The sequence below is a fragment of the Rhinolophus ferrumequinum genome, chromosome 3 (genome assembly GCF_004115265.2).
Source record: "Rhinolophus ferrumequinum isolate MPI-CBG mRhiFer1 chromosome 3, mRhiFer1_v1.p, whole genome shotgun sequence".
In the NCBI taxonomy this organism is placed as follows: Eukaryota; Metazoa; Chordata; class Mammalia; order Chiroptera; family Rhinolophidae; genus Rhinolophus; species Rhinolophus ferrumequinum.
The window spans coordinates 44,008,360-44,024,494 of NC_046286.1; the positions used below are offsets into that span (position 1 = coordinate 44,008,360).

Sequence of the window (16,135 nt, forward strand, 5' to 3'; positions counted from 1 at the left end):
TCTTTATCGACATAATTTTCACTATGCTTTTTGCATTAATATTTACATTTTTACCTAAGAACCTTTAATAATAATTAACTATAATTTAAAAACCTGTTATGCTAAACATAATTGGTTGAAAGGTAAAAGGGACATATATAGATTAAATATCCAGAAAGATTCTGCTTTCTAGTCTCTGTTAAATTTAAGGATACAGAAAAGAAAAAAAAGAGGATGGGTCCCTGGGGTTTCTGAATAAATATATGTAGTACACACATAGGCCAATGATATGAGAAGAGGGATGGGTGCTTAAAGAAGACTGAAAACGGAGATGAGTGATATTTTTCATAAGACAAATTCATAGCAAGGTTGATATTTGAAACTGATATATGAACTATTGAGTCTTGCCTCCCTACTTAGGATTATATTTTTTGTTAAATAAACTGTTGGCTTTTTGGAACATTATGGTGGTCTTCAGTATAGCTGAGACCAAATTTCTTTGAAATTTTTATTAAAGAGCAAACCACTGCTAGTATAGTCAAGACTTCTAAACAATATTACTCAGCTGAAGTCTTTTCATATCAGATTCTAATTCAGTCAAAGTACATTGGACTGCTAGCTATGACCCAAGGAGATCTTACTCAAGTAAATATGAAATAAGAATAGAAATCACTGCCAAATCTGAACTGAATATACAGTGTATATCAGGAATCCTAATATACTATCATATTTGGCATTGTAGGACGATTTAAGAAAGTGATGTGGAAGCAGTTAAACAAATAATTATCTTTATGCTTAAGCCTATCAGTCTCAAAACTGCTTAAAACATATTGACCTTCCCTTTGATATGGAGAAAGAGGCAACTAGAGATATCCTTAAGGTCAAAAACTACAGAGTCATCCAGTTGTTAATAAAACCTGAAAATCTGTGTTTATAGGATTGATTGATGTCTCAGGGTCTAAGAGGCCACCTTCTCAAATTGCTATAATAAGTCACATATAGGGCCTCAGTGTCTCCTTTTATTTGTTGACCAGTCATCGGATTTGTTATTTGGTTTGGATATTAGAATATTCAATATTTCTTGGAATATTTCTTGTACACCTTGATTTAAGTATCATAGATCTCACATCTTACTACAGTACATCTCATTTTCCATTTTATTTGGTTGAGAGATGCCATTGTCAGATTCTAACAAATGTGGGCCACACCCAGCAGTGATGTATACTTCTAATCATGGATTTTTTTTTCTTTACATCTTTGGCAATAGGGACCAAGCCTAGGAGTAAAAACCAGAATAATGAGTGTGTGGAGAATAGTACAGCAAAAGAGAAGAGGTTGGGTCACCAGTCACAAGATAAGGTCTAACTCTTCAAAGAAATGCAAGCGCTATCATGAAATGAATAGACCTACCCCTCCTCTCTTGCCTTTATAAGCTTAGGGATTTCCTAAGAACCCAGTGTTTGCATGGGTAAGTCATCTAAAAGGACTGGTTTCACATTCTAATGAATCAGTGCTGCACGGCCTACACATAGAATCAATTTGTTTTTCTTTTGAAAGTATGGAAATAAGACTGCATCATAATAATAGAATGCTAAGTGTGCCACTCTATCTTTGCAATCTATTTTCACAATGATGACCTCACCACAACTTGTAGATAAGGTACTGTGCCAACTTTATTCTCAGTCTCATGAAGGACAAAAGTAACTGAAATCACGTGAATATAATCATAATCAACCAAGACAAGATGATACTCAAGGCTCCTTACATTGTACTCCGGGCACTTTCTATTGGATGTTCTCCAATAGCTGCAATGGCTTTCTGTGCATTAAAATAGGAACTGAGAGATGGACGTTCAACCCTGTAAAGAATGCTTCTTGTAATAGGACAAAACCCAAATATACTTAAAGAATGGCAGACTGAATGTCGAGCGCACTGACCTTGTCTTGGCTTTGCTGCCAGTAGCCTGGGTGGTTTCAAGCTGGTCACGCAAACTGGGTCTATAAAATGATTTGGATGACCTTAAAAGTTGTTCCCAGTTCTAAGGGTCCTTAAATATCTGAAGATGTTTCAAAGATTGTCTGCATCCTAAACAACATTAGTATTCTGGAAAGTGTGGACAAATCATAAACATTTATCTCAGGGAAGAATTGAAGGATGTTACTTTCCGAGGGCACAGAAAGCCATGGTACAGGTCCTGGAAGACACAGTACACATTTGAAATGTCAACAGATACTTGATAGCAAACCTGCTAACATCTGTGACATTCTTGTTGCTGTTGGCATTGCAGCCTGCAGGGATTTTTCTGTCCATTAGAGAGAAAAGACCAGTATAATTATGAAAGGATGCTCCCTGTCAATGCTTCTTTCCAAGAAACAGAATTAAACAAACACCCATTGAAAGCAAATGAGCTTCTGGAATTAATTATAAAATGTAAATGGTATTTACTAATTCCGGGTCACATATACACAATTAAGTGGGACATATAGAAGGTAAGTTTAAAGGCTCTCCTTGGCTATAGAAAGTTGCAGGAAGAACAAATTTCATTTTCAAGTTTGGGCACACACAGTGTGGTAGAAAAATGCCTCATTGCTCTTCACAATGAAATGTGATTTCTAAGTTACTGACCATACTCTCTCCCTGTCTCTCAGGGTACTTATTCTCACTAACCTTAGACTTCTCTCCACTATTGAGTGAGCTCTTGGCCAGCAGGAAGGGCTCAATCAGGAAGACATTTAACCGGTCCCTGCGGGTGGAGGCTGGGAAAATGTAAGGAGTACATATTAAACAATTGAAAAAAAAAAAGGGACTATTACTATAGGAAATAATACTAAAAAGCCACAAGATGGAAGTGCTCAGATAGTATATTTTATGAAATTGGGACCAATTTTGTGCTCTTTTAAAATTTGTTACTCTGGGATAAAATGTTGAAATAATGAGCCAAATAGCCCAAAGCAGATTTCCTTCATGGTCTCTACATGAACTGTGCTGTGCTGGTAGGTTAGAGGTTGGTAGTTTCCCTTGCTTTGGTGTAATTGGGCAAGTGTCTACGAACCAGCTAAGCTATAAAGGTGTGTTAGGGATGTCATTTTTACCTGTCTGCTCAAGGATTTGTTCACTTGGGTCTTACTTGCCCATGGCATCCAGGAGCCTCTTATGAAGAGTTCACACTAAGGGAAGAAACGTTGATGCACACAAATTTGGCTCAAGGACAGTGGACCAAAACAGAGAGGAAGGTGATCTGATCCACTGTATGGAGACCATTCCAACAGCTAGTTCAACTTGAGCCCTTGGAAAGGGAGCTTTTATAAAAGTGACAGCTAAAACTAAGTAATAATAATAATAAAAAACCCCACCTATTTTATTAATTAAATTCTCTGATATATATATTTTTTATCGACTACTTTTTAAGAACAGTTTGCAGTTCATAGCAGAACTGAGAGATAGGTACAGAGATTTTTCCATATACTTCCTGCCCCCCCCGACATGTACAGCCCCCCAAATATCAACGTTCCCCACCAGAGGGGTACAACTGATGAACCTACACTGACACTTCACCCAGAGTCCATAGTTTACATTAGGGTTCACTCTTAGTGTTGTACACTCTATGGGTTTGGACAAATGTTTAACAACATGTATCCATCATTATGGTATCATATGGAGTGGTTTCACTTTCTTAAACTGATGTTTTTAAGGTGCCAGGTCTTATTGCTTCAAATCCTATGTATAGTGGCATAAAAGATAAAAAGGGTTTAATTGACCCACACTGAGGCACACATAGTAACAGGACTAGACTGACACAAATGGAATAGCGAAGAAGCAGAATTCGATGTACAATTGGTGCCACTGTACAAGCTTCATGGGCCAGGTCTCACTGGCTTCAACAAGAGACCTTTAGGAATCCAGACAGGAAAGGAGGAAAATGGTAGCCATCACGTGCAGTTGGGACTGCTCATATACCAGGAAAGACACTGTCTAGGGACTCCTAGAGGAATTCGAGGACTGGAGTCACAGAAATGCTGTCTGGGTTGCACTCAACACGACCAGATTTTTACCCTAAATTGCTGTGGTTATATAAGCAAAGAGCAGTTAACCCTTATGCAAGTGTATAAGTGTATGAACTGTTTCCTCCGTGATGCCATAATCCTTTTGCTTTTTTCAGCAAAGTAATAAAACAGTTTTAATAAAACCAATAAAAATGACTCCCCCTGCAAAAGGTTGGTAATCCTCCAGTTGCACCCTAAGGCCCTGCAGTTCTGGGTTCCTGAGGAAGGGGATTAGCTGGTGTTATGTTAGATGCAAAGGGGATTCCCCAGTGTTCTGTGACAGTGACAGAAGCATGTTAAGAACTACAAATAAATATAGCAGCATAATTAAAATATAATGTGAAAGCTAAGAAGTTCAAACCTCAGCCTGTTTTATTGTTTAACCTGAGGCCTCTTGACAAGAAGAGTGTCAAGAATTCTAAAGAAAAGAATAAGTGAATGAACTAATCAGAAACTGTTTGGGAGACAATGAGGAAAAACTGAGGGTTGCTAGATGGGCGGGGGGAGTGGGGGGTGGGGGGGAAGGTGAGGGGATTGGAGGGCAGTCGGTGACCACAGGATGGCCACGGGGTTTGAAAATTAATCTGGGGAACGTAATTTGGTGGTTACCAGAGCGTAAGGGGGTTGGGGGGTGGGGGATGAGGGTGAGGGGGATCAAATGTACGGTGATGGAAGGGGAGCTGACTCTGGGTGGTGAACACACAGTGTGATTTATGGATGATGTGATTCAGAATTGCACAACTGAAATCTATGTAATTCTACTAACAATTGTCACCCCAATAAATAAAAAAGAAAAAAAAAAAAAAAAAAAAAAAAAAAAGAATGTTGCTTTTTGAAGAAATCTCATTTTAATGTTTTAAATTAAATGCAGACAATTATTGTGGAATTAGCACAACTTTGAAGTAATAAGAGGTATGCTACTTTGATTTGCCTCTTCCCTCAAGGTTTAAAAAATAATCTGGCAGATTATTTGTTGCCAGTACATATAATTATTTGGTGCCAGTACATATGTTACTGGCACCAGGTCACTCACCTGGTGCCAGGGGCTTGTAGGGATCCTGGGGCAATTGAAAGGGACACAGAGACTTCCGTGTGTATCATAGATCCCCATTCTGTGGGATCTGGTCAGGACCCTGGTTCAAGCCCGATGTGCTAATTTCACACAATTTTATTAGCCCCAATATCAGAATATATTCTCTTATGGCTTCTCAGTTTTTCTACTTCCTATCATCAGTGCCGCACACATAACAGAGCAAAGGGAGGAAATCCTTGTGCTTACCTGTTTTAGGAGTCTTGTCTTACTTGATATACGTATCATGATTTATACCACTACTAATAAATTCCGCATTCTGCATTTTCCCTCTATTTTTTAATTGAAACATAAAATCTACAAAGTGATGTATATAAATTGAAATATACATCTTAATGAATTTTTTTGCTATTGTATACACTTGTGTAACCACTACACAAATTAACATATAGAATATTTCCTGGAGGTTTCCTCATGCCCCTTGCTGGTTAATACCGTCATGCCAGAAGTAACTATTACTCTGACTTTTCTACATACAGAATGTATTCCTTTGTATGTGGCTTCTTTTCTCAATACCATGTCTGTGCAATTTAAAATTGTTACATGTATTAGAAGTCTGATTTTATTTTATTGCTATACCATATTCTGCTGTATGAATCCACCACATTTTATTTATTCTCCAGTTGATGGATTGTCTCTAGTTTATGACTTATATGAGTAAACCTACTGTGAACATTCTTGTATATATCTTTCGGTGGACATAAGCATTCACATTTCTTGGGTAAGACTGCTAAGCTAAGACTGCGGTTCCTAGATCATAGGACAGGTCTAGGTTTTGTTTACTAGTTACTGACAGTTTCCAAAGTGTTTGACACGTTTACTTGATCCCCACTCTCACCAACATTTAGTATTTTAAAAAAATTTTTAATTTTAAAATAATCATAGACTTACAGGAAGTTGCAAAAGTCACACAGATGGTCCTGTGTACCCTTTAAACCAGTTTCTGTCAATGTTTACATGCTACATAACCATAGTATAATATCACAACCAGTAGAGTGACATTGATTCAGTGTATATGTATAATTTCATGCCATCCCATTGCTTATGTAGGTTTGTGCAACCAACGCCCAATCAAGATACAGAACTTTTCTATCAGCCACACACAAGCCTTTTCTTCCACCATCTCTGCTTGTTGGCACCCACTACTCGTTTTTTCATCTCTATAATTTTGGTATTTCAAGAATGTAATGTAAATGGAATTATACACTAACAACCTGTTGAGATTAGCTTGTTTTCATTCAGGATAATGCCCTTGAGATCTACCTAATTTATTGCATGTATCAATCGTCATTCCTTTTTATCACAGAGTAGTATTCCATGACATGACGTGACCTCAGGCTCTAGGGCATTTATCCAATGGTGGAGAGAAGCAGCGGTTGCACATTATAAATATAGTCTGGATAATTTTCATCAAAAAACTTATAGAAATCACGACAAATGAGCAAAATGATGATGGTGATGATGACGACAGAATATGCTCACTTGAAGAAAAACCTGTAACAAGCTTCCATTGAATTATTTCCTATGTCCTCATCAAGAAACAGGTTTAATTATGTATAATTGCCATGATAGTCTCTTTAATAATGTGTTGACATTTTCTAGAAATAAAATTAAAGAATAAGCAGTGGAGAGAGATTCCCAAGTGAGATATCAGGTATGAGAGTGATCCTTAGCTTATGTTATGTTGATGGCAAGATTTATTAAAAAAAACAATGTGGAAATGGCAAATTTATTTATCAGTTCGATGATAACTACTGTTACATAAGTGCTTTCCGTCTTTTATTTCCTTTTAACAACAACAAACCAGTAAGACAGGGATTATTATTGTTGCAGTTTAAAAATGAGGAAGTTGAAACACAGAGGATTAAATAATTGGCTCTAGAAACATAGCTAATAAGTAGGAGAGTTAGGTTATACTCTAAGTGGTGTCAGCTGGGGCTGAGGTCATCTCTGGCTGGAACATCCAAGGGGGCTCACTCACAGGACTGCTAGTTTGATTTTGAGGAACTCAGCTGGGACTATTAATTAGACTATCTTGGTTTTCCTTCCTATGGCTGTTTCATGGGCTTAGGGTCTAACAGTACGGTGGCAAAGGGAATGTTTCAAGCATGAAGGCAGAAGCTGCAGATATTTTAAAGCTCAGTCTTTAAAACTATACAGTATTACTTTTGCTGCATTCTATTGGTTAAAGCTGTTAAGTTAAAGCTGTCAGCTCCAGCTGAGATTCAAATGGAGGGGATATTGGAGGGAGGGGCAAAAAATTTGTGGCTGCTTTTAATTCACCGTAAGTACTGACTAATTCAAACAAGAAAAATGATCTAGAACAGCAGTTGCTTTAGTTACTCAGGACTGTTTTGGGTCCTTGCTCCTGATTTGGTATTTGGTGTCACTTCATTTTGTTTTAACTGACAAAGTCTGATATTTAAAAGGTAGATATTTAATTAATATAATTTCAGAAATAGAATTAATGTTTCAACATGTATTGTTGTCTAAGGTGAATTTTGGAAAATTCACAACTTTGCAATTATCACCTTAAATGGTATGAGGTATAGATTTTTCCCACCAATCAATCCTCTCTTCTCTTTATGGAAACTAGAGGATACAAGGGACATTATGATGTTTAAAGCAGGACTATGAAGTATTGGAACTGATTTTTTAAAAATAGTCAGAACTTACTCATGCAAATAGTGCTGTCCTCTCTAAATAATTATCTTGGAAGCTATACAATTATTCCAATGATACTGCTTTATTCAAAAAATTCTGGAACTATTATTTTGGAATTGCTTTCAGAGTCTATAATACTCACTTTGAAAATCCTGGCCAGTTATCTTTTTCAAGTGTGACTAATTTTTTGAGTGCTATGCGCCAAACAAATCTAAGTTTGATGAATGTGTCAGTGGTTTAAATCAGGAGTACTGCTTTTGGTGCTAAGCAAGATTTAATGACAAACTAATTAGGAATGATTTTCTTGTTGCTTATAAGTTGGTTTCTGATAGCAATTCCCAAAAAGAAACCAAACAAACAATCAAACAAAAAAACTTCAAACATGTTTGAGCAGTAGTGTCCCCTTAAATTACTGCCTCTCAAGATGTCTGTTATGAAAAAACAGCACACATTTGGATGTGTAAACTCTGGTATATTTATTCAAAAAGCAGATTTATTGCTTTGTCATTATCTTTTATCACTTATAGTCTGATCACATGATTTTTCTCATGTTTTAATGGTAATATATGATGTATATAATACTAATATTTTATAAATAATTAGTGCTTTTAACTATTAAAATTATTTCACTCTTGTTAACTTAAATCTTCACAATAAGGTCACAGAAATATTATTTCATAAATAAATTATTCAGTTTATAAATAAGGAAATCAAGTTACAGAGAATTTAAGAGACTTTCTTTTCCTTTAAATTAGGCACATTAGGTGGCAAATGCTAGAACTGCAATAAAATCAGTGTTTTCTTATTTCACCATATTGCAGTAATAGTCATTATTATGAAATGTATCAGAAATAGTGGAAGAGGCAGCTATTGCCTAAAGGTGTTTGGATCTAAAAGAATAAGTTAAAGTAAAATAATATTTTGCAGAGCAACATTTAAAACAAAAAAGTATTTGCAAGTCTGATATAAATCACTAATTTTTCTCATGGTAATCTCAATTGATTCAATAAATAATTTTATTTTTATCACTTTTGAGTAAGTAGCTTTTTCCCTTGTTTCTAACTGCAGTATTCTAAGCAGGATGCTTCTGTGGCACTTTAAACCAGGCCATCTGATTTTCCTAAGCACGACTCACAGGATAAACAGTACCTGCACCCTATGTCAGCCTGTGAACGCAACTGTTATTCGATAAGCACCTATGGGAAAAGAGATCCATACCCCTGCCAGAGTTCCCAGGAACAGCGCAAACAGTGCATCTGTCCCTTAGGAGAAGATGAATGGCTGCGTCACTGTGGTTTACAATCCCTGGGCCTGTCCTAAGTATTAGGTTGGAGCAAAGTAATTGCGGTTAAAAATAATTGCAAAAACCGCAATTACTTTTGCACCAACCGAATACTTTCGCAACTCCTTGCTAACAGTTCTCTACATGTCTCTGTGCAGAGTGAAGAATACAGTTCATTGCAATAAGCCCTAGTCCAGAAGTTGTCCGTGTGATCACAGACAAAGCTGTTCTCGCGGCATTGTTTGCGATTTCTTGCTTTAATTAAAAGATGAGTTTCCTAACATTAGCTTAGAAGAACTGCAATCAGAGAACTTTAAGTCTCTCTCTCTCTCTCTCTCTCTCTCTCTCTCTCTCTCTCTCTCTCTCTCTCTCTCTTTCTCACTTTCTCTCTCTCTCTCTCTCTCTCTCTCTCTCTCTCTCTCTCTCTCTCTCTTTTTCTCTCTCACTCTCTCTCTCTCTCTCCCTTCCTTCTTCCTTCCCTCCTTCCTCTCCCTCCCTATCCCCAACTCACATTCAGCTGTATGTAAATCTTACAGGTAATCCAAGACTGATTTACTCATTTGTTAGAATTCTGCAGGGCCTTCCTTTTCCTTCTGGCTTGAATTAATAATTTATGTCTTCAGTCTTATCCTCGCAGACCTCAGTCTGTCTTCTTGTTCAGTCCAGCAAAGTTGGGGTTTTAGGTGTCAAAAATGTGGATAAGTGGAGTAGGTGGTCTTTCTTACCCCATGAAAATGTTCCAAAGGTGTTACTGGTTTTTCTTTTTATTTTTAAACAAAGAGCAAAATTTCTATATTATGACAAATTGTGGTCTCTAGATTGTAACTAGTAGGAGGAAATTTCTCAGGTTGCCTGACAGCCTAAACATATGTAAGCCTTTACTGTATGAAGAAAAAAAGCATAGACAGCTTCCAAAAATGGGAAAAATAGCTGTATAGACTGTGCCAAATAGGGTTCTAAATGTGTCACATTTCTGTTCTTAAGCCCCGTGAAAGGCCAAACTGTTCTAAAACTTTCCCTTGAGGTAAACCTTCCATCAGTTGAACCAAGACTTGGAGGAGTCAGGATTCCTAAAATAGGGTTTGCGACATCACTTTGTGCAGATCAGAGAGTAACTGCTCTACAGATATGGAAACACGTATTTCTGTGTATACATCTGGGGCATGTAGACAAGGGTTCAGGGAAGAAGATTATTAAAATGCAGTGATTTCTTGAGTGACTTGAGCTATTGTATCAAACAAAGCCACACAGTATAAATCCTACAATCTTCAGATCCATTTGAATAAGGACTTTTTCCACATGTATCCAGAATCTTTATCAAAATGAAATGTTCTTGAGGGAAATGTTTTTGTTTTTTGAAAAGTATAATGAGAACAAGGTGGCATAAATAAAAGAGTGATGGCCCAAGTCTCTACGGCTGTATTAACCTTATTTTCCAAATATTAAATAAAAGCAAAAGAAAAAAATATTAAATTGTGAGGACTGGAGTATTTAAGTGTATTAAGCAGGAGAAGGTAGGAGATGAGGAAAACGAGAAGGCAGTGCCTAGAAATAGGTCCTGCTCCTGTCATTCATTCAGTGAGAATTAGCCACAGTTCTGCACTAAGCCAGCAGTCCTCAAATGTGAAGCCGTGGGCCTCAGTAACTCCAAAAGTGTCTCACCACACCTGCTGATAAAAGTTGTTAGCATTCAAAGATTAAGAATTCCTTTTTTGTTTTTTTAGAAGAGCAGGTAACCAGTTAGGTGGGCCTAATTTTCTAATTTAGTTCTATTAAATTGTGAGTAAAGAGAGAGGAAAAAAAAGATGGGCAGGACCGCAGTGTTTGTCCTTAAAAGACTTCTATGGCACCGTGCTTTATTTCATTAAAAAAATATATATTAGTTTTAATATTTAGCATTCATGTATGGGTCAAAAATTACAGAAACTGATAAGCAAATAGCATGTAATACTCTTCAAACAATGGAGAGTATTTGTTCTTTCCTCTTTTCACCCTTGTGGGGATGGCAGGTAGGGAGATTTTTTAGTATAATAATGCATGGCAGGATTTGCCTGGTAGTTCCTCAAATGACTGTGACCTTGATGGCACATTTGGCATTTGGGCAACAAAGCCCTGTTCTATGTCTGTGATTCTAACATCAGGGAAGTATGTGAACCAGGATGTGTAGGCCTGGACAGGCTGTAAGGGATGCATGGACCTTGGGCATGCCTGAAGCTCTGGGGTCATGTGGCCCATTGTGCCCCAAACTGATAGTGTGCGCGTGGCTTAGATGGGTGGTCTTTTGCACATGTCCAGACTAGAGTACGTGCGGAACTATTCCAGTCTTACGGCACCTAAGTTTTGCTGTATATAACTTTGGCTTTGAAGGGGGCCAGCTGAGCTTTCATAAGGTCTGATGTGGCACTTACTCCCTTAGATGTTAGCTTCCAGCACTGTGCACTGACTTTCTTCTCTGTTTTTTGATACGTGAACCTTGTATGATTTACCCTAGGCTGTGTGTCTGCTCCTTCCATCAATCCAATCCTCTTCCTGATCGTTGTCTGCGTGCTAATTACCCACATATTGGAGTTTCTCTAAGAAAGGCAGTAAACATTAACAACAGAGGGGTTGGCTTGTCTTGTTGGTACTCTGCTTTGAAGAACATGAGAACCCACATTCTCTTCCAGGATAAAGCCAGAAATATACCTATCTCCCTAGCCAGGGTCATACCAGGAAATAGATCTCCTAAAAACCAAGGGCAATATGGAGTAGAAATCCTGAAAGAAAGTTTGAGTTGTAAAAAAGCAGAGGGGGAGCAAGATCAAAGAGGAGAGAATTTCAGGCGCCCATGAGAGGCTGACTCAGTGAATTTAATTCACCCAGATAGCAATGGTAAGAGAATATTTCGCATTATCCTGAAACCCCTACCTATCTATATGCATGTTAAGTTATAGATTATCTTTCTAATAATTCACTGAGCCAGTAGTTTTTCAAGGTACTGGGGATAAAATTAAATTAGAAAATAATAATCAGTTCTGTGAACTCCACCAGGTTACTTTTTTGGCCAAAATAATTTTTCATAGTGTGTATATTTTCAAGTGTTTTGAAGGGCTATCCATAATTTAAATCATCATCCAAATATGGATCTTAGCTTTTATCCTATAAGTAAATGATACTTTTTAAAACAGCATGTATACTCACTGTGTCAAGCTCAGCAGCATTTGGCCTCATTCTTTACATACATACTCTCTGTTGTATGTATTTCACATAGTGACCTTTTCGCATAGTGACTTATCCAGATCTCTGGGGCCCAGCCAATCCTTTAGTGCAATGCAGTATCCAGCTTTAATTTGCCACTGGCTTTTTGATATGTTAAGGTATCCAGCCTTTTTGCAGAAACACATATTGCTAATATTTGGAATAGTTCTCAATTAGCAGATTCTGCAAGGCCAGAGTCAGGCTTTTGCTGCAAAGATAATATTGTTCAAAATATAATTTTTTTGACAATGTTCAAAATATGGAGCCCAAAGACTGTTGTCCTCCATAATATCTCATTCCTTTATCATGAGGGATATTTGGGCAGGCTTTGCATTTATTTTTTTCATGGAAAGATGTCTGGTTGTTTTTTTCCTTTTTACAATTCTGTATGTCGCATTGTGTGTTCACCACCTGAGGTCAAATCTCCTTCTGTCACCATACAGTTGACCCTCTATTTCCCCCTCCCCCTAACCCTCCAGTAACCACTAAACTGTCATCTGTTTTACTTATTTGTTTGTCGTGTTCAGTTGGTGCTTTCAATTTTATAACCTACATATGAGTGAAATCATATGGATCTCAACTTCTTCTGTGTGACTTATTCACTTAGCATGATAATTTCAAAATCCATCTATGTTTCACTAATGGCAATATTTTGTCTTTTCTTATCGTTAATATTCCATTGTGTATATATACATATATGTATATACACTATTATCTTCTTTATCCAATCATCTATCAAAGGACACTTTGGTTGTTTTCATGTTTTGGCCATCGTGAATAATGATGCAATGAACATATGGGTACAAATATCTTTACAAATAAATGTTTTCAGATTTTTTGGTACATACCCAGAAGAAGGATTTCTGGGTCATATGGTAATTTTATTCTTAATTTTTTGAGGGACCTCCATACTGTTTCCGTAGTGGCTGTACCAATTTACATTCCCACCAGCAGTATATGAGGGTTCCTTTTACTCCACAACCTCTCCAACACTTGTTATTTCTTATCTGGTTGATAATAGACATTCTAACTGGTGTAAGGTGGTATCACATTGTGCTTTTGATTTGTATTTCTCTAATAGCTAGTGAAGTTGAGCATCTTTTCATATATCTGTTGGCTGTTTGTATGTCTTCTTGGGAGAAGTGTCTGTCCAGGTCCTCTGTCCATTTTTTAATTGGACTGTTTGTTTCTTTGTTGTTGAGTTTTGTGAGTTCTTTATATATTTTGGATATTAGCCCCTTATTGAAGGTGTGATTTGCAAATATCTTCTCCCATTTGATTGGTTGTCTTTTTGTTTTGTTGATAATTTCTTTTGCTGTGCAGAAGCTTTTTAGTTTGATACAGTCCCATTCATTTCTTTTTGCTTTTACTTTCCTTGCCTTTGAGGTAAAATTCATAAGATGCTCTCTAAGACCAAGGTCCATAAGTTTGGTATCTCTGCTTTCTTCTATGCAGTTTATTGTTTCAGGTCTTATGTTTAGGTCTTTGATCCATTTTGAGTTAATTTTGGTACATGGCAACAGAGAACAATCCAGTTTCATTCTTTCGCATGTGGCTTTCCAATTTCCCAGCACCATTTATTGAAGAGGCTTTTTTTCCTCAATTGTATGCTTTTGGCCCCTTTGTTGAAAATTATTTGCCTATGTATATGGGTTTGTTTCTGGGTTCTCAATTCTGTTTTATTGGTCTGTGTGCCTGTTTTTCTTCCAATACCATGCTGTTTTGATTATTGTCACTTTGTAGTATAATTTGAAGTCAGGGAGTTTGATACCTCTGGCCCTGTTCTTTTTCTAAGGACTGCTTTGGCTATTCAGAGTCTTTTGTGATTCTATACATATTTGATGACATCAGAAAATTTTCTTTGATGGTATCACTACACAAATAATGATTAAAAACTGGGCACTGCCTTCATAGACAGGTAGAGTTTCATCTAGATTCATGCTGAAGGGAAATTGTGTAATAGCCAATTTCTCCATGATGTGACACAAAATTTTATAAGAAATGTAAGCAACTATTAGTATTTTATGCCTCCCCTGACAGAGGCATAGCTTTAATTTTCTTCTGCTGTTCTGCCAAAGCCACAGACCATTTGGAGAATTGCAAGACACACATAAAGCAATGGAAGAAAATCAATGGAAATCTAAGCCTCATTGTATTTTCTTTTCTTTTCTTTTTTTTTTTTGAAACATTCAATTTTAAGCTAATTAAGCTTAGTATAAATCAAGGCAACTATTATAACAATGACATATATTTTTCTTAATCACTGTCAGTTTAAAATGGTTTTACACTTTAATACATGAAGAAGATGGTGACTACATTTTACCTGATTGTGTATAGTAGGATTTGATATCATCGTATACAAACTTTTGTTGTGAAATAATACCTAATTGGGACTTGCATAATTTTTTTATAAAGGCGTTTTTTGATGCCTAATTCATATTTGACATTCTCAGTAAGTTGTTTTTAATAATGTACCTTCTAGTGTAAGTTGGTGAGACGAATTTCTCCCATTACAAATAGCTTGAAGTAAGAGCACTCAGGAGATAGGAACTTTGATTAGAATCATGGATGGAGTAGTTTTGGGGGGACTTAAAGAAAAGATTTTCTGAATGCACAGCCATGGATGTTAGGTCGGTTCTGGGTACATGTTGGAAAAGTCTGAGAAAGCAGAACCAAAAAAAGAAGACGATGACATCACTTAGTGATGGACTAGCAAATTAGAGGCAGGAAGTTGTGGTATAAATAATGTGAATAGTTGAGCCAGAGCTGTCTTAATTACTGTTATGAGGCTTTGGTGAATGTTATATGCAAGAGAGTTTCATAACTGGTAAAGAATAAATATGCATATTAATTGTTTTATTTTTGAGAGGTTGCCAGGAAGAGAATGATCGCACAGATTCCTCACTAGAGTTTGACAACTGCTATTCTAGAGAAAATATAAACACTATCACTCATTTCAATACATAGTAGAAAAATCTCTGACATTAGCATATACTCAGGGACACAGTTGAACAACAGTATTAGAGAGTGGCATACAGTAAGAAAGTAAGAAATATGGCCTGCATTTTGTAATAAATGTTATTAGCTTAGGTGTAGTTCTCTACACCTCTTCTTATCATAATAGTGGCAAGTTCTCAAAATTCAAGATAAAGTTGTAAACATAGGGTTAAATTGAACTACAAAACTCCAAGATTAGTCAAGGAATAAACCTAAAAGTTGATGGTTTACCTAAAAGTCATCTCCTCCCTTCTCTTTACTAACAGACTCTGTGTTTCTTTATAAACTAGATAGCAGCATACTTCTGGGGGAGCTGAACGCATCCATGGACTCAAGGAATGGAGTCCCACTTGCTGGTCTAAATCAGATGTGGTAATTCCATTCCTCTTGACAGTGATTGGTTTAGAAATGGCAAGTCTTAATTTTATAAATAAAAGTAAAAGCTAATACCAGAGGAATTTGAAGCTGGTGGATACTAAAGTTAACCACAGCAACAATAAAAAGTAAATCAAGCCCCTGACTAAATTGACTCAAGTTTCCAGGCATAAAGATTATTACCTATATGTTAGACACAGTATATCTGAAAATCACAAAATTATGAAACACATAAAAATAACAAAAAAGGCCACTGTTAAGAGACAAAACAATGAACATGTTTAGACTCACAAATGATCCAGATAGTGGAATTATCAGACAAATATTTTAAAATAAGTATGATTAATACATTAAATATTCAATTATGGAAAAGGTGGAAACATGCTATAGAAGATTGGGAATTTTAGCATAGATGGTAAATATAAGAAACAGGTGAATGGAAATGCTGGAAATAAAAACACAGAGATG

General features: G+C 36.6%; 1 pseudogene; it reads right to left on the bottom strand.

The window, feature by feature from the left end:
• LOC117020664 (Y-box-binding protein 1-like) overlaps positions 1–11,293 on the bottom strand; it is a 49,931-nt pseudogene extending 38,638 nt beyond the window's left edge.
• Between the last annotated feature and the right edge of the window lie 4,842 nt (positions 11,294–16,135).